At 45.4% G+C, this 26,052-nt stretch overlaps 2 long non-coding RNA genes across 5 annotated transcripts in view; one reads left to right on the top strand and one right to left on the bottom strand.

Annotated features, from left to right (window-relative positions):
• Window positions 1-26,052, top strand: part of LOC309332581 — a 102,538-nt gene that overhangs the window by 12,066 nt on the left and 64,420 nt on the right. For 2 of the 4 annotated variants that reach the window (XR_014152201.1, XR_014152202.1), the window contains exon 3: window positions 10,425-10,582. The exons of 1 other annotated variant lie outside the window; for it this stretch is intronic. This is a non-coding gene — a long non-coding RNA (uncharacterized lncRNA). Of the gene's footprint in view, window positions 1-10,424; window positions 10,583-17,517; window positions 17,625-26,052 lie in introns of those variants that run through there. One more of the 4 variants, XR_014152200.1, reaches the window with a different exon arrangement.
• On the bottom strand, window positions 23,141-24,262 carry LOC309332650. The gene is made up of 2 exons (XR_014152284.1): window positions 24,172-24,262; window positions 23,141-23,239 (listed from the first exon to the last, which is right to left on the bottom strand). It is a non-coding gene; the product is annotated as an uncharacterized lncRNA (long non-coding RNA).

Here is a 26,052-nt window from a genome sequence, read left to right as displayed (position 1 = left end):
GAGTTTGGAAAGAAGACAAAGTCCCAACCAGAGACGAATGGTTGATGAAGATGATGGACTACGCTGAAATTGAGAAAATGACCAGGAAAATCAGAAATCATGAAGATAAAAACTTTAATTAGGAATGGGGGAACTATAAGTTACTTAGGAGAACACTGTAAACAACTAAAAACTTTGGCAGGATTTGAGTAACACTTGTAATGTATTAAAAACTTAGGTAAAAATGGACTATTTTTTAAAAAAAGGAGAAATTATATGATGCAGTAGAAAATGTTTGATAATGGAAACCATGGAGGTGTGGAGGGAAGTCTAAGGATTTGGGGAATCCTAAACATTGATGTTTATGATTAATGTTTGAATTCAATGTACAGTGGTACCTCTGGTTGCGAACGGTATCCGTTCTGGAGGCCCGTTCACAACATGAGCAGAAAACAACCCGCGTCTGCGTGTGCACAGGTCACGATTCGCCGTTTCTGTGCCTGCGTGTCACATCAATTTGCGTGTCTGCGCATGTGCGAGTGGCGAAACCCGGAAGTAACCCTTTCCGGTACTTCCAGGTCGCCACGGGACGCAACCTGAAAAAACGTATAATGAAGCAAATGCAACACAAGGTATGACTGTATAGTGTAAAATTGAATATATATATTTAATAAAAATAAATAAAAAATAAACCTGCAGTGAGTTGTGTTGTTTGAATGTTTTTGCATGAGGGAGCAACCTGAGATACGATAATGAGTGCCTTGGTAAACCATGGTTTGGGGCAACCTGAACTAGTAGCAGCAACCTCAAGCTTCCATTCTCTGCTGAGAAGATTTGAAGCTTCCAATCCCACTTTTCCTTTTTATTAACCATGGCTTGCTTAAAAGCCAGATAAGCCCTACTTAAACAGAGACCATTAGCACGGCAGGGAGAACTTCCTTCCCTGTTGGATTCCATTCATTTTCAACTTACAGGGAATTTTTCTAACGTGGGAGAGTGTTCAGAAACGATTTCTCCCCTCTGCAACCCCCTCTCCTACCGAAGAACATATCACCACCGTCCATATGTAATTTGCTATGTCAGTCCATGAGTTAAATTATTTTTCAAGTGGCTTTAAAATAAGCAGGGCTGGATCATTTTCAGACAAGTCAATGCAGTTTGGGCATGCAACAGGAGCGATAAGAAGCACCGAGACCTCCTGCTGCAGGATATGAGGTGACAGTTTGGGCGAAAGGAATTTCTCCCCTTGGACAGTATTGCAAAAGGAGCTAGGAGGGTTTTGCATACCTCAGAAGTATCCAGGACTGAGCAATGCAACGGATTGCATGGACCTGTTCGGAGCAAGTCCAGCGCATTCAGATCCCACTGTGGGTATGTGCTGGATTTCGGGTGCAGCGAAACCAGCTCTCTCGTGGTAGCATAGAGGTGCCACTCCTCCTTTTTAACTGGATCTGTTCCTGTGCCTTTAAGAGAAACGGAACAGGAGAAGCTTTTCCATAGCCCAGAAATGGAAGCGAGGAGAAATTCCGATGGAAGAAGAATGGCAGGCAAAAATAATGGACCCTGCAGAATTGGACAAAATGACAGGAAGGATTCGAAACCGGCGGGACCAGAGATTTACAGAAGATTGGAAGAAGTATACGAACTATTTGAAGAGCAATTGTAATCAACAAATTGCGCCATTAGGACTACAATAAGTTTTGTAGGGAGAAATATATAAAGTGCTACAAAGTAGATAAAGAATAGAGATATGGGTTATGAGTTTTAAATGTAACAGGGAAAATAAGAAATGTATACTAAGAGATTAGATGGGGAAATTTTCAGACTGGACTGATGGAAGTCAAAATATTGAATAAGATGTAAAAATATGTTTAATTACTGTTGAAAATGGTATGTTAAAAAAACTAATAAAAAATTATGTATGAGAAGCTTTTCCAACCATTTAGGCATGCACAGTTTACGGCCCTGGAAACCAAATTCTGCCTACCAGCTATGTAATGAGGCAAGCCAAGGCACAACATTGCATTTTTCCTTTCCATCTATATTCTCAGAGTACAAGTTTACAATCTCTTGCTCCTCCTGCTATTCCAGGATGCAAGTTTTCAAGGCTGCAATATTTACAGACCATCCAACTGTCCCTATTTTCCAGGGATGTACCTGATTTAGAGAAGCCATCCCAGTTTCTGATTTGATCCCGGAATGTCCCACTTTTCCTTCAGAATAATGTTGCAGGGTATGGAGTTATCCAACCCCCCAAGCTGTCAGAAGGCAATCCTGTATAGGAAAGTTTTAAAAATGTTTAATGTTCTACTGTGTTTTTATAGATGTTGGAAGCTGCTCAGAGTGGCTGGGGCAACCCAGTAAGATGTGTAGGGTATAAATAGTAAAATTATCCTTATGGAATGGGATGGCCTATTTTCATTGGAGAAATGTTGGAGGGTATGTATATAATAATAATAATAATATAATATAATATAATATAATATAATATAATATAATATAATATAATATAATATAATATAATATAATATAATAATATTATTTATACCCCACCCATCTGGCTGGGTTTCCCCAACCACTCTGGGCGGCTTCCAACAAAACACTAAAATACAGTAACCTATTAAACATTAAAAGCTGCCCTAAACAGGGCAGCCTTCAGATGTCTGGTAGTTATCTGGTAGTTTGGTAGTTATTTTTCTCTTTGACATCTGGTGGGAGGGCGTTCCACAGGGTGGGTGCCACTACCGAGAAGGCCCTCTGCCTGGTTCCCTGTAACTTGGCTTCTCGCAGGGAGGGAACCGCCAGAAGGCCCTTGGAGCTGGACCTCAGTGTCCAGGCAGAACGATGGAGATGGAGACGCTCCTTCAGGTACACTGGACCGAGGCCGTTTAGGGCTTTAAAGGTCAGCACCAACACTTTGAATTGTGCTCGGAAACATATTTAGTCAACTAACAGAGAATACGAACCTTCTATTAGTTGGGCAGCAGGGATTTTTAGTGCATGTGCTAAACACAAGAATTTGGCTTAAGTAGGCATACAGAGTTTTAGATAACAAGCACTTCCAAAAACCCTGGTTGAAAGACAGTACCTTAGAAGTGGCATTCCTCCTCTGTCACAAAACTTGGAAAGTCTCTTCTAAAATGGTACCAGTGTTTGCAGCATCTAAAAAGCACCTAAGAACAATTAAAGAACAATAACTTTATTCATATGCAAATTTAAAGTGTATGTACTCATCTAATTAATCAATTGCTTATGCATCATTCAGTTAATCAGAGATTTCTTCCAAATTATAGGTTCTCCAATCTAGGAAAACGGCTTGTGGGTGGTGCCTTTTAGGTTTTCCCAGCAAGAGTGCCAACTACCCCACTAAAATAAATTAAGCCATCCCTTCAACTAGGCTGATAAAATATTGACTTCTGTTTGCTTTTATCTGTGGGAAGTGTTCGTCGCTATCTGTCATTACCCCTTTCTGAGATCCACTTTGGGAAAGCCCTGGCAGAATTGATAATTCATTTATTTATTTTATCCCAGGGCAATAGTTGCCCGAGAGGCAACAAATCTAAGACGGGGATAAATCAAAAGGAGATGATGAGAAACGGGGGCGAGAAGCATGCAGTGGTTTAACACAATGGGGGTTTCTGCAATAAGTCAATTCTGTTCTTTTCATTTTTAAAAAAAGCTGGTATGTGCTATTCCCACATTCTCCCAATGCCTATGCATATTTAAGTACCACAGGATTAAAGCATTGGGGAAACAAAAACGCGTATGTGCCAAACTGAATAGTCCAGCAAGCTTCAATGAAAGCATCATATATTTGGTATTTCAGCCCAATTTGAAAGTGCTCCAGCAAAAAAGGTAAAGGACCCCTGGTGGTAAAAGTAAAGGTAAAGGTAAAGGGACGCGGCTGGTGCTGTGGGTTAAACCACAGAGCCTAGGACTTGCTGATCAGAAGGTCGGCGGTTCAAATCCCCACGACGGGGTGAGCTCCTGTTTTTCGGTCCCATCTCCTGCCAACCTAACAGTTCAAAAGCATGTCAAAGTGCAAGTGGATAAATAGGTACTGCTCCAGCTCCATGGGGATTCGAACTGCTGACCTTCTGATCGGCAAGTCCAAGAGGCTCAGTGGTTTAGACCACAGCACCACCTGCTCCTGTATAGGATAGTGACAGCTATCACTAAAATTGTCCGTGGGCACAGTGGAAAGGAAAACAAAAGCATACCTGGAGTTATCCATCCCAGGTGGTGAATGGGAAGCAGTTTGACAACAATAGCTATTGCGTGCTACATCTGCTCTGCTGTGAGAAACTGCTCTGAACGTCATCTCTATATAAGTGTCAAATCATGTCTGCTAAAGATGCACCAGATCAAGACGACCATCTCACCTAAGGGTTGGAGGGGATGCAGGGAGTTAGACTCACTGATTCAGAAAACTACAAACAGATGATTTGGGTGGATGATCTCAGAAATTACAACCTAGACGCTGGTTCCAGAGGCTGCTTTGGCCATCTTGTCTACACATATCCTTCAGAAGAGTTCTGCATACAGACTGGGCCAACTATTTGCTAGCTGTGGCTCATAGGGAGCTGGCCCAACACTGGAAATTGCAGGAGGGTTTTATGCTGAGAGGCCGGATGACTAGGATTTGGCAAAGGGAACTGCATGAGAAGCTTGCTCGGTGTGGTAGAATTAGCCATGGGATAATATCCCAGGATCACTTTATAGTAGGGTGTAATGGTTCTAAGGGGGTTGCTCGTGTGTAAGTTGCCGCCACTCCTGGCCAGGTTGCCTGGTTGAACCCTTTCTCTCTGGACAGCCTTGCACTCGTGGCTGTCTCAGTCGCTGGCAGAATCCGTCAGTGGGCGTTTCTTAAACTTCTTCCAGCAAAGAAGTTCTTTGACGCCAAGTCTCCTCCTACTCTCCCTGCGCGGAAGTCTTCTGCGCAGGGAGGGTGTGGGCAGCGGAGGACCCGTGCTCTCCCCACTGGTCTCCGGTGAAGAGTCCTGGAGCCTTCTCTCCGATTCCCCCATCTGCCCCCCTTCACCCCTGGTGTTACGCTGATTTCCTTCCCCAGCAGATGGGCTGCCTCTCTCCCTGCTGGGACGCTCTCCGGCTTCGCTCTGGAGTCTTCCCTCCGCCTCTGGCTCCGATGGCAGTTCCCTGACATAGGGTGACCAGATGTCCCCGTTTCCCGGGGACAGCCCCTGGATTTGTGAATAAGTCCCCGGACAAATTCCATCCCCGGAATATCCCCGGATTTCATCTAATGTCCCCAGGAAACGCAGCAGCGGCAGTCTCAGCAGCCCGGAGCAGTTGGCTCTGGCTGGCTTCAGGAGCTGCTCAGAAGTCCCCATATGATGGTTGTGCAGGGGCTCTAAGATGCAGCTTCCAGGCTGCCTCCACCTTCCCTGACCCCAGCAACTCAGCTGTGAAGGGAGGCTTCATGCTGCCTATCAGAGCTTGTGTAGGAGGGGGCAGGGATATCTTGGTTAGGCAATGGGAAGCTTCCCTTCCTAGCTGAGGGATCCCCGCCCCCTCTTGCTTGCACGCAAGTAGGAATGGGATCGGGGCTGCTCCAATGGGAAGGGAGACATCGTGCTGCCTGAGGGATCCCTGCCCCCTCCTGCTTGCACGCAAGTAGGAGCTGGGATGGGGATGCTCCGAAAGGCAGTGCGGCAACGCTCCCCCCCACCACCACCGAAGAACCAACAACTCAGGGGCTGCCCAGGCTCATGGAGAAAGGAGATCGAAGCCTCAGAGGAAGTGGAAATGTGGCGGTTGAGGTTAAGGCGGCGGCCGCCCCTCTGCCACTGCCATTGCTGCAGCATCAACATCCCGAGCGTGCAGTAATTAATTAATTAATTAATTAAAGGATTCATTGGGAAAAAAATCTGGTAACCTTACTTTACAGATACATGGGTGCTTTTCATTTGATGCAAACACAAGGAGCCAGATTCTGCTCTGTGAGCCATGCAATGATTTTTTTAAAAAATCTAGGTCTCAGGGGGAAGTTAATAAATGTTATCAATGCTTGAATGTTGCAATATAATTATAGAACAACTATCGATGTTCTCTACGAAGGGGATTGTTCATTTATTTTTATGATTCTTCTGTTAAAAAAGTTAAATAAACACTCTTGGAGGGGGGCAGGGAGAGAAAGAAATAACATTTGAACAGACGCATTGATTTGCATGGGTCCTAGAAGGAACCGGGAATGCAAAATGAAGAAACAGCATAAATAGGCCAGATCATACGCTGCTGGGGGAAAAAACTTCATTTTGACACCCTGAGAAGTTATTAGCAACTTGGCAGGTGAGATGTGTTTATTCTTGGCAGTGTCAATTTAAATACACTCGGAGGAGCGTGGCAATGCCTTTGCATTTATTTACCTCACTTTGAATTTACTGTCCTTTAGGTCTTGCAATTTAATGGCATGTCTAATTGGGCAAGGAAATCAACAGGAGAAAGGACCGGTGTTCTGTGCGCGCGCACTAGTGCAGAATTCAGCTGCCTCCTGCTTTTTTTAAAAAAAAGAAGAAAGGAAAAATTCAACTGGCACACAGGAGAAACCGGTAATAGAAAATGCTTTTCTGCTGTGCGACCTGGAGCTCCTCTGATAGAGGGTTGACTCAATTCACTCAACTGGCCAAGAACAACCCCCTTTGTAGGCAGGGTGGCTGGAACAGTGGGGGCAGAGGGACGGTGCAGGGGGGCAGAGCTGAGGGAGGAAAGAAGCCTGCAAAGAGAAGGATGCAGCTGCAGACAGAAAGAGGATGGAAAAAGCCAAGCAAGCAAGCTGGTTGGGATGGAGAGAGGCTCTGGACAGCAGAGCCAGAGGCTGGATGCAATTCTGGAATTGTAAAAGGGTCGGGGGGGGGGGAGTCTTCATTACCTTCTTCTTCCTTTTTAAAAAAATAATTTTTATTTGATTTTACAAATAAAAGTTTATAACAACCCAAATCCACATATAGAGAGATTACTCCGAATCTCAAAACTTCCCCCCATCTCCTCCACGGGTCCTACTGTCAACATTTACAACTGCATATTATTCCATATTCAGCATCTTAAAAAGCAGAGACATCACCTTGCCAACAAAGGTCCGTATAGTTAGTCATGGTTTTCCCAGTAGTGATGTATGGAAGTGAGAGCTGGACCATAAAGAAGGCTGATCGCCGAAGAATTGATGCTTTTGAATTCTGGTGCTGGAGGAGACTCTTGAGAGTCCTATGGACTGCAAGATGATCAAACCTATCCATTCTGAAGGAAATCAGCCCTGAGTGCTCACTGGAAGGACAGATCCTGAAGCGGAGGCTCCAAGACTTTGACCACCTCATGAGAAGAGAAGAGTCCCTGGAAAAGACCCTGATGTTGGGAAAGATGGAGGGCACAAGGAGAAGGGGACGACAGAGGATGAGATGGTTGGGCAGTGTTCTCGAAGCTAACAACGTGAGTCTGACCAAACTGCGGGAGGCAGTGGAAGACAGGAGTGCCTGGCGTGCTCTGCTCCATGGGGTCACGAAGAGTTGGACATGACTAAACAACAACAACATATATCACCTGATTAAAAGTCTGTTGGTTTTACCGGTATTTTTTAATTATTAATATTTTATACTGTTTCATAGAAACAGTTAACTCTTGGATGTGCGCTTAACAGCAAGACTGTCTCACATAAATAACCTTCTTGTTCATCAAAATCCCCATCTGAATGTTTTTGAAGTCTGCCTGCCAGTTTGGATAAAGGAGGCTGAGCTGTGTGTATTATAGAAAGCTGGCATATTTTACACCTTGGGACGCTGGCAGCATTATAGAGTTTTCAAGCCTTTTATTGTTTCTTGTTCAGATAGGAGGTTTTTTTAAAAAAAGGAAAGGAAAGCTCGTGTTACTTTTTAAACAAAGAACAAGAGAGACATTAGCCCTGAGGGCTTTCAGCGAACACCAAGCACTACAGATCAAGGAATGCCAAAATGCAGAAAGAAAACAGCATTTTTATGGCGCGCTTTGACAGTTATTGCTGCTGTTGGCCCAGGAGGGGGAAAAAAACTTTAGAAACATTTAGAAACACAATGCTATTTAGTGAGATTTATATAAAAAGAGAAGATTCTGCTCTTTTGCTCAACCTGGGCCAACCCTGCAAGTCATCTGTGGCCAAGACAAAAGGAAGGTTTGCTCTCATCCATACTCTAGTCTAGACAAACTACTTACCCAATTGATAGGAGTACTTAGCAGTTAAGACAGCCCTTGTGATACACAGACCCTGCAGTATAATGGTGGGTATTTGTTTCAACTCAAGACCCTCGATTATTTTTCCTCCTGGCAACTCCTTGCTTTGGAATTTTGCTTGCTCTGCCCCCGCTGCCCACTGCATGTGTCTTCATAGTTCTCCATGGGCTAACTCTGTTCCAAGTTTTCCAAACTTGGTTTAAAAAAAAAAAGAGTAAAGGACCCCTGGACGGTTAAGTCCAGTCAAAGGCAACTATGGGGTTGCAGCACTCATCTCGCTTTCAGGCCGAGGGAGCTGGCATTTGTCCACAGACAGCTTTCCGGGTCATGTGGCCAGAAGGACTAAACTGCTTCTGGCACAACAAAACACCGTGATGGAAGCCAGAGCGCATGGAAACGCCCTTTACCTTCCTGCCGCAGAGGTACCTATTTATCTACTTGCACTGGCATGCTTTTGAACTGCTAGGTTGGCAGGAGCTGAGACAGAGCAAAGGGAGCTCACCCAGTCGCAGGGATTCGAACTGCCAACCTTCTGATCAGCAAATCCTGACACAACAGGTTTGGCTTGGTGGCTTGTTCTCAAGGAGACAGAACAACCCATCTCCTACTCTGCCACTCTGAGTTGTTGGTTTTGAGTGCCCGGAGTTCTTCTGCAGCTTGTATTTGCTTGTTTGCAGCCAGAGAATTTGTGTGGTTTAGCGGTTGAAGTGCTGGATTAGGGCCAGGGAGACACAACTCTTAATACCTACTCGGCCACAAAATGAAAACACAATCAAGCTAGACACAAAGGCAAACTGCTTAAGTATCATTATCATCATAATCTTTTTTTTTTTTATAAATATTTATTAAAGTTTTTGAATATGAATGCACAAATAATAAACAATCTTACTTCTGTCACAAACATAGTTTCATCACTTCTTTGGACTCCCTCGCATCTCCCGCTCCCATTTACATCGTTAAAAGATTTTTCCAAACAAATTATCAACTTGTTTACAATCTCGTGTCCACTCATTCAAATATAATCTAGCAATTCTTCCAAAAATTTTTTATATTTTCTTTAATCTCACTTATCATCAAATTTAAATCTAATTTAGTGGTGGCCAATTTTTTTATAATCTAGCATCCTTCTTAACATTCAACCAAATTACAATGTTTATGTAGATACATCTTAAATTTCTTCCAGTCTTCCTCCTCTTCTCCCAGGTCTCGGATTCTGCCAGTCATCTCGGCCAGTTCATTATCATCATAATCAGGGATGTGGGTGGTGCTGTGGTCTAAACCACTGAGCCTCTTGGGCTTGCTGATCAGAAGGTCGGCGGTTCGAATCCCCGCGACGGAGTGAGCTCCAGTTGCTCTGTCCCAGGTCCTGCCAACCTAGCAGTTTGAAAGCACACTAGTGCAAGTAGATAAATAGGTACCACTGTGGTGGGAAGGTAAACGGTGTTTCCATGCGCTCTGGTTTCTGCCATCGTGTCTCATTGAGCCGGAAGCGGTTTAGTCATGCTGGCCACATGACCTGGAAAGCTGTCTGTGGACAAACACCGGCTCCCTTGGCCTGAAAGCGAGATGAGCGCCGCAACCCCATAGTTGCCTTTGACTGGACTCAACCGTCCAGGGGTCCTTTCCCTTTCCCTTTTACCACCCATAATAGCACTTTATAGCATCAGCCAGCAGTGCTCCAACAGAGATCTGGCCAAATCACATATGCAATAGTAATGAAAGGACTTGGGAGTTTCTCCATCACACACTTGGACCAGCCTCAGACTGCTGGAGGGAGGTTTTGCAACGGCAACCAGGGATAGGATTACACTTGCAGAACACAAGCTGTGTTCACAAGTTATTTCATAGGAGGCTCAGTGGTCTTTCTGCGTTATTTCACCAAAGAACCCTCGCTCTCTAAATTTAATTAAGACTGGCATTCTGCATCGCTGTTTTCATTTAACAAAGAGCTGCCAACAAAAGACCATTGTGCAAAGAATGAGCATGAAATGATTTTGCTATCGAATCTCTTCTTTATTAGGTAAATAACAGAATGTGCTGAACTGACTTTCTTTCCAATTTCTTACTGGGGTGATTAGAAATCAAAGCATAAGCCTTTGGGGCCACAGCTTCACTGGAAATGTATTTGGTTTTAATTATTAAGCATTATGATCAGTAGTTGTTATGTATTTGTTTGTTTGTTTGTTTATTGTTGTGTAGATTTATATCCTCCCTTTTTTTCATCATAGAGCAAAAGGGATTGTGAATGGAGTTCACAGCTGATCTCTCATCCAGGCACTGACCTGATCCAGACCCAGTGAGTTTTTAGCAAGGTAGCTGTTTTCTGTGCCCATTGGACATGACCCAGGACCTCCATACAGCTCAGCCCTGCAGTTTTGCAGTCTCATTGTATGGAAGAGTGCTGTCTTCGGGCTAGCAAAGGGGAAGAGAAAACTTGGCTCATAGTACAGACATGTGTGTGTCAGAGTCAGTATTCCCTTCACTTCTGAGAGCCAGTGTGGTGTAGTGGTTAAGAGCACTGGACTCGTAATCTGGTGAACCGGGTTCGATTCCCCGCTCCTCCACATGCAGCTGCTGAGTGACCTTGGGCTAGTCACACTTCTCTGAAGTCTCTTAGCCCCACTTACCTCACAGAGTGTTTGTTGTGGGGGAGGAAGGGAAAGGAGAACATTAGCCACTTTGAGACTCCTTCGGGTAGTGATAAAGTGGGATATCAAATCCAAACTCTTCTTCTTCTTCTTCTTCTGGGGGTGGCGGAACAACCCCCTCTGCTGATCTTCACTGGAAAAGGCCTTTAAGGATGGTAGTGAACTTTCAGATTTTTGGGGCCCAAGTCATTTACGACTTTAAACACCAATGCATTTTGCTTCATTGGGGCCACCTGTCCATTTCTGTCATAGCAAACTAGTTGTAAATAGGCTTGACTATTCAGAATGAGGGCAGGGTCATGTATTCGGCAAAAATACATCTTTCTTGTGGTGGGATGGGAAGTGGAACCAAATGAACAAGTTGGGGGGGGGGTGAGGAAATTTTTGGAGAAAAATCCAGCTTCCGTCCCTCAACCTTCCTTTCTCATACTTAAAAAGTTCACTGAGCCCAGGTCTAGAACAAAACCTGACCATCAGCTGACTTGAGTGAAGTCATTCCTCTAAAATAAATTGAGAATATTGGCATGTAGACTGCATAAGCAACAACAGGCTAGACTTGTGGCTTCTATTAAATTAGACTACAGGCAGGCAGGCAGCCACAGAGTCAGACGACATTAACAAAAGCTTTTGCTGAATACGACACAACTGTCTATGCCTGAACTTGACCCATCACAGAGACACAGAACGATCTGGCAAGGCTCTGAATTGTTACAGAGCCACACACAACACATGCAAAACGTCAAACGAAATTGCACCTCAGGTAGAGTCAAATTACTGTAAAAAAGCTGGAAAATTACACCTTGTCAGGCATAGAGGGGTTTCCTTTGAAATGCTAGTATTTGTTGTTGTCAGTGTGGGTCCTTAGGCAGCCACTGAGTGTGAACGAAGGAGGAGGGATGGGCAAATCCAACATTATTTCCCCATCTCAAGTTTACATTTCGACATCAGTCTGCAATGTTTTTTTTAAGTCCTCATGAAATTTCATAAGCATTTTAGTGCAAAAAGTCTAATATGCACAGGTTTGTTGAAATGATGGTAGTGAAAATGCAGCTAAGAAGCTGAAATCATATATATGATTGACATCCTTCTTTGGAACTTTACTTGCAGAAACTTGTAGTTATAGAATAATTAAAACATAATATTTACAGTCACATGCTTCACCAAGCATAGGTTTAGTCTCTTCTTCTAACTTCCAAACAAATGTATTTCCCTTTCTTTCCGGAGCTCAGCCCTCAGCCTTCCATATCTCAGGTCAGCCATGCTTTGCAGCTCCTATGAGAGATTTCCACTTTTACTGTCACCTCCAGCTTTGCTCTCTTTTTTCCAAGCAGAGGAGAAGCACTCCAACACTCTATTCAACTTAGCAGTGTTCACAGTGGATTCTAAGACACAGTCATCTGGCTTCACATAAACGGAGTCTCTCCTTCGCTAGATACCTCCCATGTGACCAGCATTAACCAATCACATGAGAATTGCCAGAGAACTCCCTAGAATTCAGTTACCAACCAATCAAATTTAAAAACATAGTGATGCATACAAGCAGTTACAATGTCAGCAAATTAAATTGCTATCCTTAACAAGGTTAAGAATAAGTCCAATGGCGGTGCTTGGCCCCATGCCCAGGGCCAGGATATATTTCAGGCTTCTCTAAGGAGTAAAGGTAAAGGTACCCCTGCCCGTACGGGCCAGTCTTGCCCGTGTGCTCATCTCACTCTATAGGCCGGGAGCCAGCGCTGTCCGCAGACACTTCCGGGTCACGTGACCAGCGTGACAAGCTGCATCTGGTGAGCCAGCACAGCACACGGAACGCCGTTTACCTTCCCGCCGGAGTGGTACCTATTTATCTACTTGCACCCGGAGGTGCTTTCGAACTGCTAGGTTGGCAGGAGCAGGGACCGAACGATGGGAGCGCACCCCGCCACGGGGATTCGAACCGCCGACCATGCGATCGGCAAGTCCTAGGCGCTGAGGTTTTACCCACAGCGCCACCTGTGTCCCTCTCTAATGAGTAAATCCTACACAAATCCAGAGTGGAGTCCAAGAGCATTTGGATGGCACCTTGTACCACTCCTGTGGCCAGGCTGGTGACAAATATATTTCTCTGCTTTTCTTTGGACCACATCAGTGAGGCCAAGAGGACGGTCTTGTCTTCTGGGCAGCCCAGGACCTCCACGCACACTGCCCAGGCTTGCGCCCCAGAGAGAAGGCACACTCCATTGTCTCTCATGACAGATGGATACCAGCAAGTGCAACAGTGCTCCTTCAGATGACAAAAATGCAGTTGTGATGCCCTGGGACTCGGGTTCGGACTCGGAACCAGAAGAGTCTCAGTCCGCACCAGATCCTTTGCCTCAGGCGGCATCTGAACCTAGTCTGGGGCCTGATTCTGAATAGACCCAGTCTGCACAGGTTCCCCTACAACAAGCACCAGCTGGGCCGAGTCAGGGGCCTGAGCCTGCCCTGGCTCCAGATGTGCGGATTAGCTCGTTGCCTTCAGCCGAGCAATCACTTACAGCTGCTCTACCACCAGTTGGGTCAGGAGAGGCTGAGGCAGCCCCTGGGTCTAGTAACCCACCAACACCTCCCGCGCTGCAGAGACTAAGGTCTGAGAGAAGGAGAGACCTGAGTACTCACAGGAGGAGTGCTCGCCTTTGAGCAAGACAGGGAGGTGAGTCACCGGAGGATCAGGACCGGCCATTACCCCGACAAAGATAAAAGCCTGTCGGACCCTGCCCCAGGCTGCGGGAGCAACATTGCTGTTTGCTAGAACCTGCCTGAGACCCTGTGCCTGACCTTGCCTGGTTTCCTGCCTTGGCCCTGTCGGACTGACTCCTCGCGGAACCCTTGTATTCGGGACCAGACCTGGACCGCGTTGCTCGGGTTAACCTCCGGGCCCAGCACAGCAGTAATATTGGGGAAGCAATGCAGAACAACTGAAAAAAGCAGAATTATATGTGGACAGTCCAGTAAAATTCACCACTAATGCACTCTTGTTGTGTCAATGATACACTGCAGAATACACTTGCAAAAAAACCACACCCTCCAGTCTGGAGAGGCCCTTCATATCTCTCTCTCTCTCTCTCTCTCTCTCTCTCTCTCTCTCTCTCTCACCATCATACTTCATCTTAATAATAATATCTTAGGTCTAGAGACTCGTCTAGAAACATATTGCTTCGGTGAATCAAGATGCAAAAACATTTATCGCAATCCTTGCAAATTGAATTAATACATTTGTTGATACATAACAACTCAAGGTGGACTTACTTCTTAGCAGCAGCAGATGGACTCTGTCAGGAGGACACTTTCCATAATTTATTCAGTGAAACAAAACCCAATTCCCTTATTGCTTCCTGTCAACAGATGCTGACAAGGCATTCGGCAGAGTTGGACATACAGCCTTGGCCAACCTGGTGCCTCCCAGATGTTTTGGACAACAATTCCCGAAAGCCCCAGCCAGAAGATGCTGAGTTGTTGTCCAAAACATCTGGAGGGAACCAGATTGGCAGAGGCTGTTGCAGCACTCCATGTAGAATACAATGCTTAGATTTTAGTATGGTTTTCCTATCACCAGTCTTAAAGCAATCAGTTATCAATGGGTGGACATCCCAAAGGTTTCTTTCAAATGGGGCAGTGCTTAAGGGTACGCAGTATTAGACCTCCTTTTGTTAAAAAGTGTGGCACTTACTGTAACAACTTCATAATGAGTACAGTGGTACCTCGGGTTAAGAACTTACCGTATTTTTAGCTCCATAAGATGCACTTTTTTCCTCCTAAAAGGTAAGGAGAAATGTGAGTGCGTCTTATGGAGCGAATGGCACTGCGCAGGGAGGGAGAGCTGCACAACGCCCGTACAGTGAAGCGGGAGGAAGATCAGAAGGAGACCCTTCTGTTCCTCCTCCTGCTTCACTGAAGGGGCACTGCACAGCTCTCCCTCTCTGTGCAGCACCTCTCCTGCGAAGGAGAGGTGCTGCGCAGAGGAGAACTGTTCAGTGCCCCTTCAGTGACGTGCCTGTCCTGGCTTCTGCCTTAGCTGCACGCAGCCTCTTCCGGCAGGGGGAGCCTTCATCCCGCTGCCCTGAAGAGGCTTGGCACAGTTATCCCAGAAGCCAGAACAGCCACACGGTATCCCAGAAGTGAGATCCCTCTTGCTGTTCTGGCTTCTGGGATTCAGAATAATTTTTCCGTGTTTTCCTCCTCCCAAACCTAGGTGCGCCTTATGGTCTGGTGCATCTTATGGAGCAAAAAATACGGTAATTCATTCTGGAGGTCTGTTCTTAACCTGAAACTGTTCTTAACCTGAGGTACCACTTTAGCTAATGGGGCCTCCCGCTGCCGCCACACGATTTCTGTTCTCATCCTGAAGCAAAGTTCTTAACCCGAGGTACTATTTCTGGGTTAGCAGAGTCTGTAACCTGAAGCGTCTGTAACCTGAAGCGTCTGTAACCTGAGGTACCACTGTACCAGTAGCTACTATTTTTAAAAAGCACTGAATAGGGGTACCTATTGGGGTTTTCCTCTTCTTAGCAGTTCTGTGCACCTTAAAAGCAGATGTTGTTTTGACCACGTGAGCTGACAACCAACTGAAAATACATCCCACAAAATTGCACTTTATGCTGATGATATGATTTTCTATTTATCTCATCTTGAAAGATCATTACCAGCAGTTGTGTTGGGACTTAATCAATATGGTGCAGTCTCTGGGCTCAAAATAAATCATTTCAAGTCAGAAAATATTGAATGTCACAACTCGGATTGAGACACAGGGATGTTTGCAACTACAATTTGCTTTTCAACAGACGGCAAAGCCATTGAGCTACCTATGCATTAACATAATCACTTCTGAATCCCAACTAGGCTAGAAGAATTATGATCCTTCGGGACTGTAAAGAAAGATTTAGCTGCTTGGTCAAATCGTCATTTGAACTGGTATTGTAAAACTATTCACTAAGAACGACCACCCAAATTTATCTTTCAGTCTTGGGTACTTATTGAAGGGCGGGGTTCCCTACATATATAAATAAACGATTTTTTAGTTTGCTGCTTGCAGTTCCCCTAAAGCAATTAGCGAAATCATATGGCAAGTTGGTGAGCTCTATATGGGACAAACAACTTCCCAACATAACTAGGAAAAGTTTGATCTGTAAATTGGGTAAAGGTGGTCTCACCTTTTCTCTCTTGGCTTGTGCATATTTCATACTGGGAATACGGGACACAGGCGTCGCTGTGGTCTAAACCACTGAACCACTTGGGCTTGCCAATCAGAAGGTTGGCAGTTTGAATCCCTGCAATGGGGTGAGCTTCCTTTCCTCTGTCCCAGCTCCTGCCAACCTAGCAGTTTGAAAACACACCAGTGCAAGTAGATAAATAGGTACTGCTGTGGCGGGAAGGGAAACTGGCTGCATTCTGTACCAGCTGGAGTTTCCAAAAAGGGTTTTGAAAGTATAACATATTTCAGTAATCTTGTCTGGATGTGAATGCCGCTTGTGTAAAAGAGACTAAGTCTGCTTTCTCCAAAAAGGGCTACAGCTGGAGAACCAGCCTAAGCTGGTCAAAGGCACTCCAAGTCGCCGGTGCCACCTGTACCTCCATCGATAGCACTGAGGCCAGGAGATAAAAGTAAGAGAATTTGCCAGCAGCAAGGCAGTTCTAGTAAACTTGAGGAAAAATGTAAAGGGTCATAGTTTTCAGTACTTGGAGGACTTCTGAGCTACAGCTTTCCGCAGAAGAATCAAAAGTTTGTCTCATCTAGTTTCCAAGCCCTTTATTCCATCTAACATGTTTGGTCCAGAACCATTCTTTTGCCATAAAGGGTCTTATCTCCAGAATTCACATCATTCTGTTATGCCACAGCTTGGCACAAGCAATGACCTACATGCTTAAACAGGAGGTGTTTCTTCGTTTTGAGAGAATGGAAATGAGCAAATGGAAATCTGGAGGAAATGCAAATAAAAATGCATTCCTGTGCACACTTTAAGGCTTGACAGATATTCCTTCACTTTCTGGTTATTTGAGATTATAAAGAGTGACGTATTTATTTAAAGCCCTAAACGACCTCAGTCCTGTATACCTGAAGGAGCGTCTCCACCCCCATTGTTCAGCCCGGACACTGAGGTCCAGCGCCGAGGACCTTCTGGCGGTTCCCTCATTGCGAAAAGTGAGGCTACAGGGAACCAGACAGAGGGCCTTCTCTGTAGTGGCGCCCGCCCTGTGGAACGCCCTCCAATCAGATGTCAAAGAGATAAACAACTACCTGACATTCAGAAGACATCTTAAGGCAGCCCTGTTCAGGGAAGTTTTTAATATTTAACACTGTACTGTTTTTAACACTTGATTGGGAGCCGCCCAGAGTGGCTGGGGAAACTCAGCCAGATGGGCGGGGTATAAATAATAAATTATTATTATTATTCGTGTATTCAATTTGTTTGCCGCCCTGTCTCAGAAGGTCACAGGGCAGTTCACAACACAAAAATACCAAATAAGAACTCATGTTACTTGGCTGAACGAAAGCAGTCCATTTAGCGCTGTGGCCAGGGTGGGGCAAATGAGGCATCGCCCCCTCCCAAGCTGTGCTTCGTTCCCTCTGCCAGGATTTTTTGGGGGAAATTATATATTTTTTACTTGTGACACAACAGACAATGAATTACAGCCTCCGCTTTTTCTTTCTTTTTTAAAGGCAGCTTGTTTTATGAACAGGAGCAATTTACGAACTGGGCTCTGTGAAAAATTCAGTGAATAAGGCAAGGCGAGTACATGACAACAGCCTCATCTGGAAGAGCACCCCAAAAACTTGCTCAAGATTTTTTCTGACTGAGGGTGAACGTTTCATGATATACAAACACCATATACTTATTTAAGTGATCCTGGAAAAGAAAGTCTGTACCATAACATACCCTCCAACATTTCCCCGATGAAAATTGGGACATCTTATTCAATAAAATAGGGACACGGGTGGCGCTGTGGATTAAGCCACAGAGCCGAGGGCTTGCCGATCAGAAGGTCGGCGGTTCAAATCCCTACAACGGGGTGAGCTCCTGTTGCTCGGTCCCTGCTCCTGCCAACCTAGCAGTTCAAAAGCATGTCAAAGTGCAAGTAGATAAATAGGTACCGCTCCGGCGGGAAGGTAAATGGCGTTTCCGTGCGCTGCTCTGGTTCGCCAGAAGTGGCTTAGTCATGCTGGCCATATGACCCGGAAGCTGTACGCCGGCTCCCTCGGCCAATAAAGCGAGATGAGCGCCGCAACCCCAGAGTCAGCCACAACTGGACCTAATGGTCAGGGGTCCCTTTACCTTTACTTATTCAATAAAATATAATAATAATAATAATAATAATAATAATAATAATAATAATAATAAAAAATACCCATCTGACTGGGTTGCCTCAGCCATTCTGGACAGCTTCCAACATATAGAAAAACTTAATAAAGCATTTAACATTTTAAAAGCTTCCTTTTATAGGACTGCCTTCAGATGTCTTCCGAAGGTTGTATAGTTACTTACTGAGTCCATTCCCATTATGCAATGGGATCTAAGAAATGGCCCGGGTGGAGACATTTTTTTGACTTTTGCAAAGGTGGCAAAAGGGGAGGGGAGGGAAAGGAAAGGAAGGAAGGACTTGTTTCCTCCAATATGGTTTATTTCTTGGCAAATATTTTAAAAAAACATTCTGGCGTATGACAGATCTCAGGAATATGAAACATATTTACATACTGGGATGATCGTAATTTGTATGAGGTCACTTGCTGGTTCATTCTGCTCCTTGAGTTCCTTGCTCTGCTTGTTATTTTCTTTTAAAGTGATGGGATGTTTGGAGTGCTGTAATGAAGAAATCCTGCCAGATTGCTGGGCCGTAGCTTATTATGGACACTTTCTGAATGCAAAACAGTTGATATACCCATAGCTGTCAACCGTCCCTTATTTGGCGGGCAAGTCCCTTATCCCAGCGCCGTGTCCCGCTGCTGTCCCTTATTGATGATGTCCCTTAAATTTCCCGGGTTTCAAAGGAAGCAGCTCCTCTCCCTCCCTCCCTCCCTGCCGGCCAGGGAGGAGGGAGGCTCCAACTGTGTTGCTTGGCTGCATTGCTCACCCAACAAGGAGTCTAAGAACGACTGGAGGGTGGAACTTGCATGCCTTGTGCCGATCAAATCGGCCTCGTTGCCTGGGGACTCTCCTTTGCTCAGCGCTTCCCAGCGGAGAGGTGATGGTGGTTTTCCTTGCTGCATCCCCTTTGCCAGGTTGCTGCACTGTGGGAACCACCGCTTGAGGCTTCGTTTGGCTGTTGGCTGGGCTTTCTGCCTTTGGCTTGGAGGGGCTCAGAAGTTGAACATACCTGTGCTTGGAAAATCCCTTATTTTGGCTGCTGATCCCTTTTTTTCGAGGCTGCTGGTCCCTTATTTTCAAATCTGTAAGTTGACAGCTATGATATACAATAAGATATTGGATTGCCTCGATCCACTGATACTGCAAACATCTGTAACGTGCAGAAAATCCTCTCTTGCAAGGTAGCCATCACCTTTTACAAAAGGGGTTCTGGAGGAGTGTGGTTTTTGGCATGGGGGGTGTCTTTTCAGGTGTGCTTCTAGGGGGCCAAAGGTACCTCGGCCTCCTCGATATTTGTTTTAAGGGGGCAAGGCCCGTATTTCAGGTAGCCCAGCACATATTGCACCTGCATGACGGTCCCCACAATCTTGCGGACAACCTGGCACCTCTGAATCTTTTCATATGGCTACTGCAGGATTTGCCTGGTACATTCTATTAGGGCTTTAAAAAATAACAAATGGCTAAAATCTCAGCAAAAATAAAATCAAAGAAAAGGATGACTTCAATGTACAGTGGATGCTCGGGTTGCGAACGTGATCCGTGTGAATGGGACTAACTTCTGAGTAAACATTAAAAGAAGGTATTGGCCATGGGGAACAGCGCTGCAGCATAGCAGACTTGTGGGTTGCTGTTACCTACCAGGAGGGAGCAAGATGGTGGCGAGGTCAGCACGGTGCAGTCACTCTGGCAGGAGTACCGCATTAGCTCTGCCAGTGCATTTGCACTTCATCAACCTTCCTGCCTGCTTGCTTGTCCCCCTCTGTCAGGTGGCAGAGGAACCAACCCCGACGGCAGGTTGCCAGGAACGGACAAGACAAGGAAAAGCCCTTACCAACTGAGTTTATTCAATATTCACAGAGAGGCGTGGGAATGTGGCCTCTTGGAATAATGGCTTTGCTATGAGTGAAACCCCACCCGCTCTGTCTCTCCCGCTTCCTCATGAATCATCGCTATGGGTGCTGGAAAATGCCTTCTGCCTTTAAGCTCTTTGCTCTCCTACTTTCAAGGTCCAACCGTGTTCTGGGGGGGGGGGGGTCTGGAATGCTTTCTAAAGACACTGTGTCAGCTGTCCCTGCCCTGGTGCCTCCTCCTCCTCCTCCTCTCCCATTATTTCCCAGTTTTCCCCCTCATTTGCCTCTGAGCTGGTGACCTCCCTCCCAGTTGCAATTCTGAACTGTCTCCTTCTTCTCTGGAAAGGTCAGGCTGGGGAGGCAGTCTCCACCATTCTTCCTCTGCCCAGTCCCTGACACCCTCCCAGTAAGCAACCACAACCCACCTGCCAGACAACCAGCAGAGAAGAAGAAGTGTTTGGATTTGATATCTCGCTTTATCACTACTGGAAGAAGTTCTCAAAGCGGCTAACATTCTTCCTTCCCTTCCTCCCCCACAACAAACACTCTGTGAGGCGAGTGAGGCTGAGAGACTTCAGAGGGAAGTGTGACTGGCCCAAGGTCACCCAGCAGCTGCATGTGGAGGAGTGGGGAATCGAACCCGGTTCACCAGATTATGAGTCCAGTGCTCTTAACCACTACACCACACTGGCTCTCCACCCCACCCCAGACCCCCGGCAAGCCAGCTCTGGCTCTGATAAAAATTGCTGCATGGAACATTCATTGTGATCCCAATTCCAGCCAATGACATAAGGACAATGACCCAACAGCACGCAAGGACTGCAGCGCCTGTCCCCCTCGCCTTTGCCACCCATTGGCGGTATCAAAGGCCGGCTCGCTGGAAAGCAAACACAACAAGCAAGGAGATGTAAAAGCGGGTTCCCCCCTTTCAATGTGAGCTTTCTTTGCTTTGATTTCCCAGGCTGCCATCCTTGGCAGCCTCCCCCAACAAAAGCCTCAGAGGGAAGCAAGTCAGAAAGATCCGTCAGTCTGGGGCATGTTTGAGCAGATGCTTAGTCAAGCAGGCAAACTGTGGCTGACAGCTAACGTCTTTGGAAGGAGGTAGTTGAGCAGGTGTCAAGGAGGCTGAAGAAGATGGATGAGAAAAAGGAAACTGACCAGCAGGGTTGGCCACGCCCATCTCTGGACCGATCCATTCCCAGCATGAAATAGTTTGGTCCTGGGCCACAGAACTGCCTCTCCCTGCTCTGCAGCCCAGCTTCTTATCTTGCACACTGTGTGAGGACGGGGAAGATAAATTTTTAGCTTGTTTGCATTTTAGTGAGAAAATTCACACTTTACGAACTAACACACAGCTGTCCTTCAAATTCCCATTTCTCCAGATTTTGCACTATAGTTGTCTAACCAAACAATGTGTGCTAAAACGTATATTTTACAGACAGGTGTGAATAATTTATTTTCATTTCAGATGTTCATACAGTTATACAGTTGTACCTCGGAAGTCAAATGGAATCCGTTCCGGAAGTCTGTTTTACTTCCAAAACATTCAGAAGCCAAGGCGTGGTTTCTGATTGGCTGCAGGAAGCTCCTGCAGCCAATCAGAACTGGTGGAACCCGTGTCAGACGTTCAGGTTTCAAAAAACATTCACAAAGTGGAACACTCACTTCCGGATTTGTGGCATTCGGGAGCAAAAACATTCGAGTCGCAAGGCGTTTGACTTCTGGGGTACAACTGTACCGTATAATATTCAGAATTTCTAAGTGGTGTGCAAAGAATGTTTTTTAAGAACCACACAGAGAACAAGAACAACTAAAATTCATCATAAAAACAGAAAACTCTCTTAAAATGAATGAAAACAGCACATTAAAATGCAATGTAATGGGGGGATAGCATGCAAAAATGTCTGGGTTAGAAGAAATTGGAAGAAAGATGCTAATGAGTTTTCATGATGATTTATTATTATTATTTTTAAAATGTAAACAAATTTGTAAACTGCTGCAGAAATATAGAGGACTGAATTTATGATTGGAAAAATTAGAACTGAAAGAAACCAAAACTGACAAATTCATCCTTTCCTAACTCTGAGGAAGTAAAATTCCCCAATTCTTTAAATCACAAATGCTTAAAATTAAGTTTTCTAAACAAGTTGAAATGCTTCTTTCATAACTTTAACTATCTGTTGCAATAGCAAGCCAGCTGTTTCGTCAACAGAACAGAATGGAAATAATTTAAGGCACTATAAAAACATCATTCTGCATCAAGCCATGTTGATTTTCAGAAAAGTTAGAATCATAGAATCATAGAGTTGGAAGAGACCACAAGGGCCATCGAGTCCAACCCCCTGCCAAGCAGGAAACACCATCAGAGCACTCCTGACATATGGTTGTCAAGCCTCTGCTTAAAGACCTCCAAAGAAGGAGACTCCACCACACTCCTTGGCAGCAAATTCCACTGTCAAACAGCTCTTACTGTCAGGAAGTTCTTCCTAATGTTTAGGTGGAATCTTCTTTCTTGTAGTTTGGATCCATTGCTCCGTGTCCGCTTCTCTGGAGCAGCAGAAAACAAGCTTTCTCCCTCCTCTATGTGACATCCTTTTATATATTTGAACATGGCTATCCTATCACCCCTTAACCTCCTCTTCTCCAGGCTAACATGCCCAGTTCCCTTAGCCGTTCCTCATAAGGCATCGTTTCCAGGCCTTTGACCATTTTGGTTGCCCTCCTCTGTACACGTTCCAGTTTATCAGTGTCCTTCTTGAACTGTGGTGCCCAGAACTGGACACAGTACTCCAGGTGAGGTCTGACCAGAGCAGAATACAGTGGCACTATTACTTCCCTTGATCTAGATGCTATACTCCTATTGATGCTATCCTATCCCCGCCTCCCCAGCCAGATATAGAGGCATTGTAAATAATACCAGAGGCCCTGCTGTTAAGGAGTGCTTCAGCTTTCCTCATATTTCCTCATATTCAGTCCAAATATCTGGAGGGCTAGGGAACCCCAAGCACTGGAATATGTACTGGTCTTTTAAAGTAGAAATTAAACTACACCTTCCATCAGCTCCAGTCCCACAATGTCTGGAGGGTCACAGGTTTCAACATTTAAAAATATGGTTTCCAGAGGCAAGGAAGGAAATGAAAACTTTCTTTATGGAAATGGCCAACACAGAGTTAGTTACAGGAGATAAGTGGCTTGCTCTTCGATTCACATGGAAGGTCCTACTCGGCTCCTGTGGTGAAGAAGAATGATTGCAGTGACAAGCTCCCTTGTGCGGCTAAAAGAATTATTACTCGAAGCTAAGCCTCAGAGTGCAGCATCGTTAATAAGCTTCCTCCAGGAAAGACATCATTCAGCCAGGCAATGATCTGTAATCCTGATGGTTCCTTAAGATCAAGCTCTGCCACAGCAGGCACTGCGATGCCCGCCTCCATCTATGGCTTGTTTGCTGACTGATTGAGGCTACCTTCAGTTCAATAATAGAACAGAGGGAGCATGGAGAGGGAGGAAAGTGGGGAGATGGGCTTATCAAATTATGAATATAATAGTGGAGAGTGGGGCTTTCTTCCCTCTCTCACTCATAATAGTAAAACTCTGGGCTCACCCCAAGCGAAAATGAACAGCATGGAGCTTGAGATAGAAGGAAGGAACAGCGTCATACACTGGGCATAATATGTGAGGACCAGTTCTATTCTTCTAGAGCAGCCTTTCTCAACCTCTGGGTCCCCAGATGTTGTTGAACTACAATTGCGTCTCGAGGCCCCAAGACCCACCCCCAAAATAAATACACACGGACACTTGTATTAGTTTAAGTTACTGGGCAAAATTTTTGGCCACAACTTTATTGAAATACAATCACTTGAGCGGTATTGGCTTAGGCATTGACTCCCCACTATAACTGGCTCCACCTCTCAGGGCGATTGTCCAATGGGGTAAACCAAACGAGAGAGCTAGGTCGATGAGCACCAACCTAAGCTCACCCCGGGGTTCCTGTGGTCCTGGCATGGCCCTAGCCCCTCAAGCGGACTTCGGACGAGATCCAGGACCCCCAGATTCCTTTTACGGAATACCCAGTTCCTGGAGGGGCAGGTGATGGCTGCACCTCCCCTCTCCACAATCCAACTTATAATGGCAATGGTGCCCACCTGCGAGGTGACCTCTGACCTGATCCAACATGCTTCTTCTTCTGCATGCCATGGCGCTCTATATTAATACCTCACCTGGGAGAGAATACTCAGTAATCATGGCTCCTCCCCCTTAGAACAGGACTGCATTCTCCTGCTTTAGGGATCCACCGTTACTTCTGTGGCACCAGCTGACATAACAGCATTTCCTATCTTGATCTCATTCGCATTTGCATGCTTAGCAACCAGTATGTGCCATACTATCACAAAATAGCATGTTTGCCATAAGTTTCATGACTGCTTTTACTACAATATTGTATTCAACATCTGAAGGCAACCCTGTTTAGGGAAGTTTTTTAATGTTTGATGTTTTATCATGTTTTTTGGGAGCTGCCATATGGGCAGGGTATAAATATATTATTATTATTATTATTATTATTATTATTATTATTATTATTACTATGGAGCTTCGAAATGTAGACCCTCCAAGTCTCCCTATTTTCCAAGGACAGTCTAGGATTTACAGAAGCTGTCACAGTTTCTTATTTGATCCCAGAATGTCCCACTTTTCCTTAGTAAAGGTAAAGGGACCCCTGACCATTAGGTCCAGTCATGGCCGACTCTGGGGTTGCGGTGCTCATCTCGCTTTATTGGCCGAGGGAGCCGGCGTACAGCTTCCGGGTCATGTGGCCAGCATGACTAAGCCGCTTCTGGCGAACCAGAGCAGCGCACGGAAATGCCGTTTACCTTCCCGCTGGAGCAGTACCTATTTATCTACTTGCACTGGCGTGCTTTCAAACTGCTAGGTTGGCAGGAGCAGGGACCGAGCAACGGGAGCTCACCCCGTCGCGGGGATTTGAACCGCCGACCTTCTGATCAGCAAGTCCTAGGCTCTGTGGTTTAACCCACAGCGCCTCCAGCGTCCCCTTTTCCTTAGGATATTGTTATTGTCATTGGAGAAATGTTGGTGGGTTTGGCGTTATGCAACACCTGAGCCAAGAAGATAACCAACTATACAACCTTCAGAAGATGTCTGAAGACAGTCCTCTAATGCCTGCATAATTCCTGTCCTGAAAAGGCAACAGTGGAACATCTTCTCCAGAGTCTGAGGGGAACAAAACACACAAACTCTGCTCATTGTGCAGTCAGTCCCCTCCCCCTCTAGGAACCTGTCAGGATCCCATTGAACCCAGACCCTGGGGACCTTGGGAAGAGTGAGGGGCTGAAGCTAGGCTGCAACTGTCAGTAAGCAGAGGTGATGTAGGGATGAATGAATGTGTCAATGAACCAATGAATATGAATGAATATGTCAATTTTGATTTGTCCCAGTTTCTCATTTTTCAATCATTTCCCGGTTTGCCACATTTCTGCCCTTTTTTTTTTTAAGTCAAAAATACATCAGCATTTCCATGCGCACTTTCTTTGACATACATTTCATCAATTAATTTTCCCTGATGCACCAGTTTTCTGTATGTTAATGATAGATGCATTTTAAATCCACACTTTCCCCAAGGGTCAGTTTTGTACCCATCGTTTAGTTGGAAGACTACATTCAAAAAAAAATTTAAGGGTGAACATTTTGAAGAATAGCTGTGTTTCGGCTTGGGTACTGTTTCGGGGAGAAGTGTGAATCCAGCTGGTTCTCTTTAAGATGTAAAGCAAACCAAATTTCTTCCCCACTCCCTAATGCAGGCTTCCTCAACCTCGGCCCTCCAGATGTTTTTGGCCTACAACTCCCATGATTCCTAGCTAGCAGGACCAGTGGTCAGGGATGATGGGAATTGTAGTCTCAAAACATCTGGAGGGCTGAGGTTCAGGAAGTCTGCTCTAATGGATCAGGCTCAGAATCAGTACACAGGGTCCTCTGGCACTAGTTGGGGCCATAGTGCTTTGAAAGGACCTACTGCTAATACCTACCTTG

The sequence above is a fragment of the Podarcis erhardii genome (genome assembly GCF_964252035.2).
Source record: "Podarcis erhardii genome assembly, chromosome: 17".
Lineage (NCBI taxonomy): Eukaryota > Metazoa > Chordata > Lepidosauria > Squamata > Lacertidae > Podarcis > Podarcis erhardii.
Note: the sequence above shows the minus strand (reverse complement) of the source record. Positions and strands in the feature narration are given on the sequence as shown.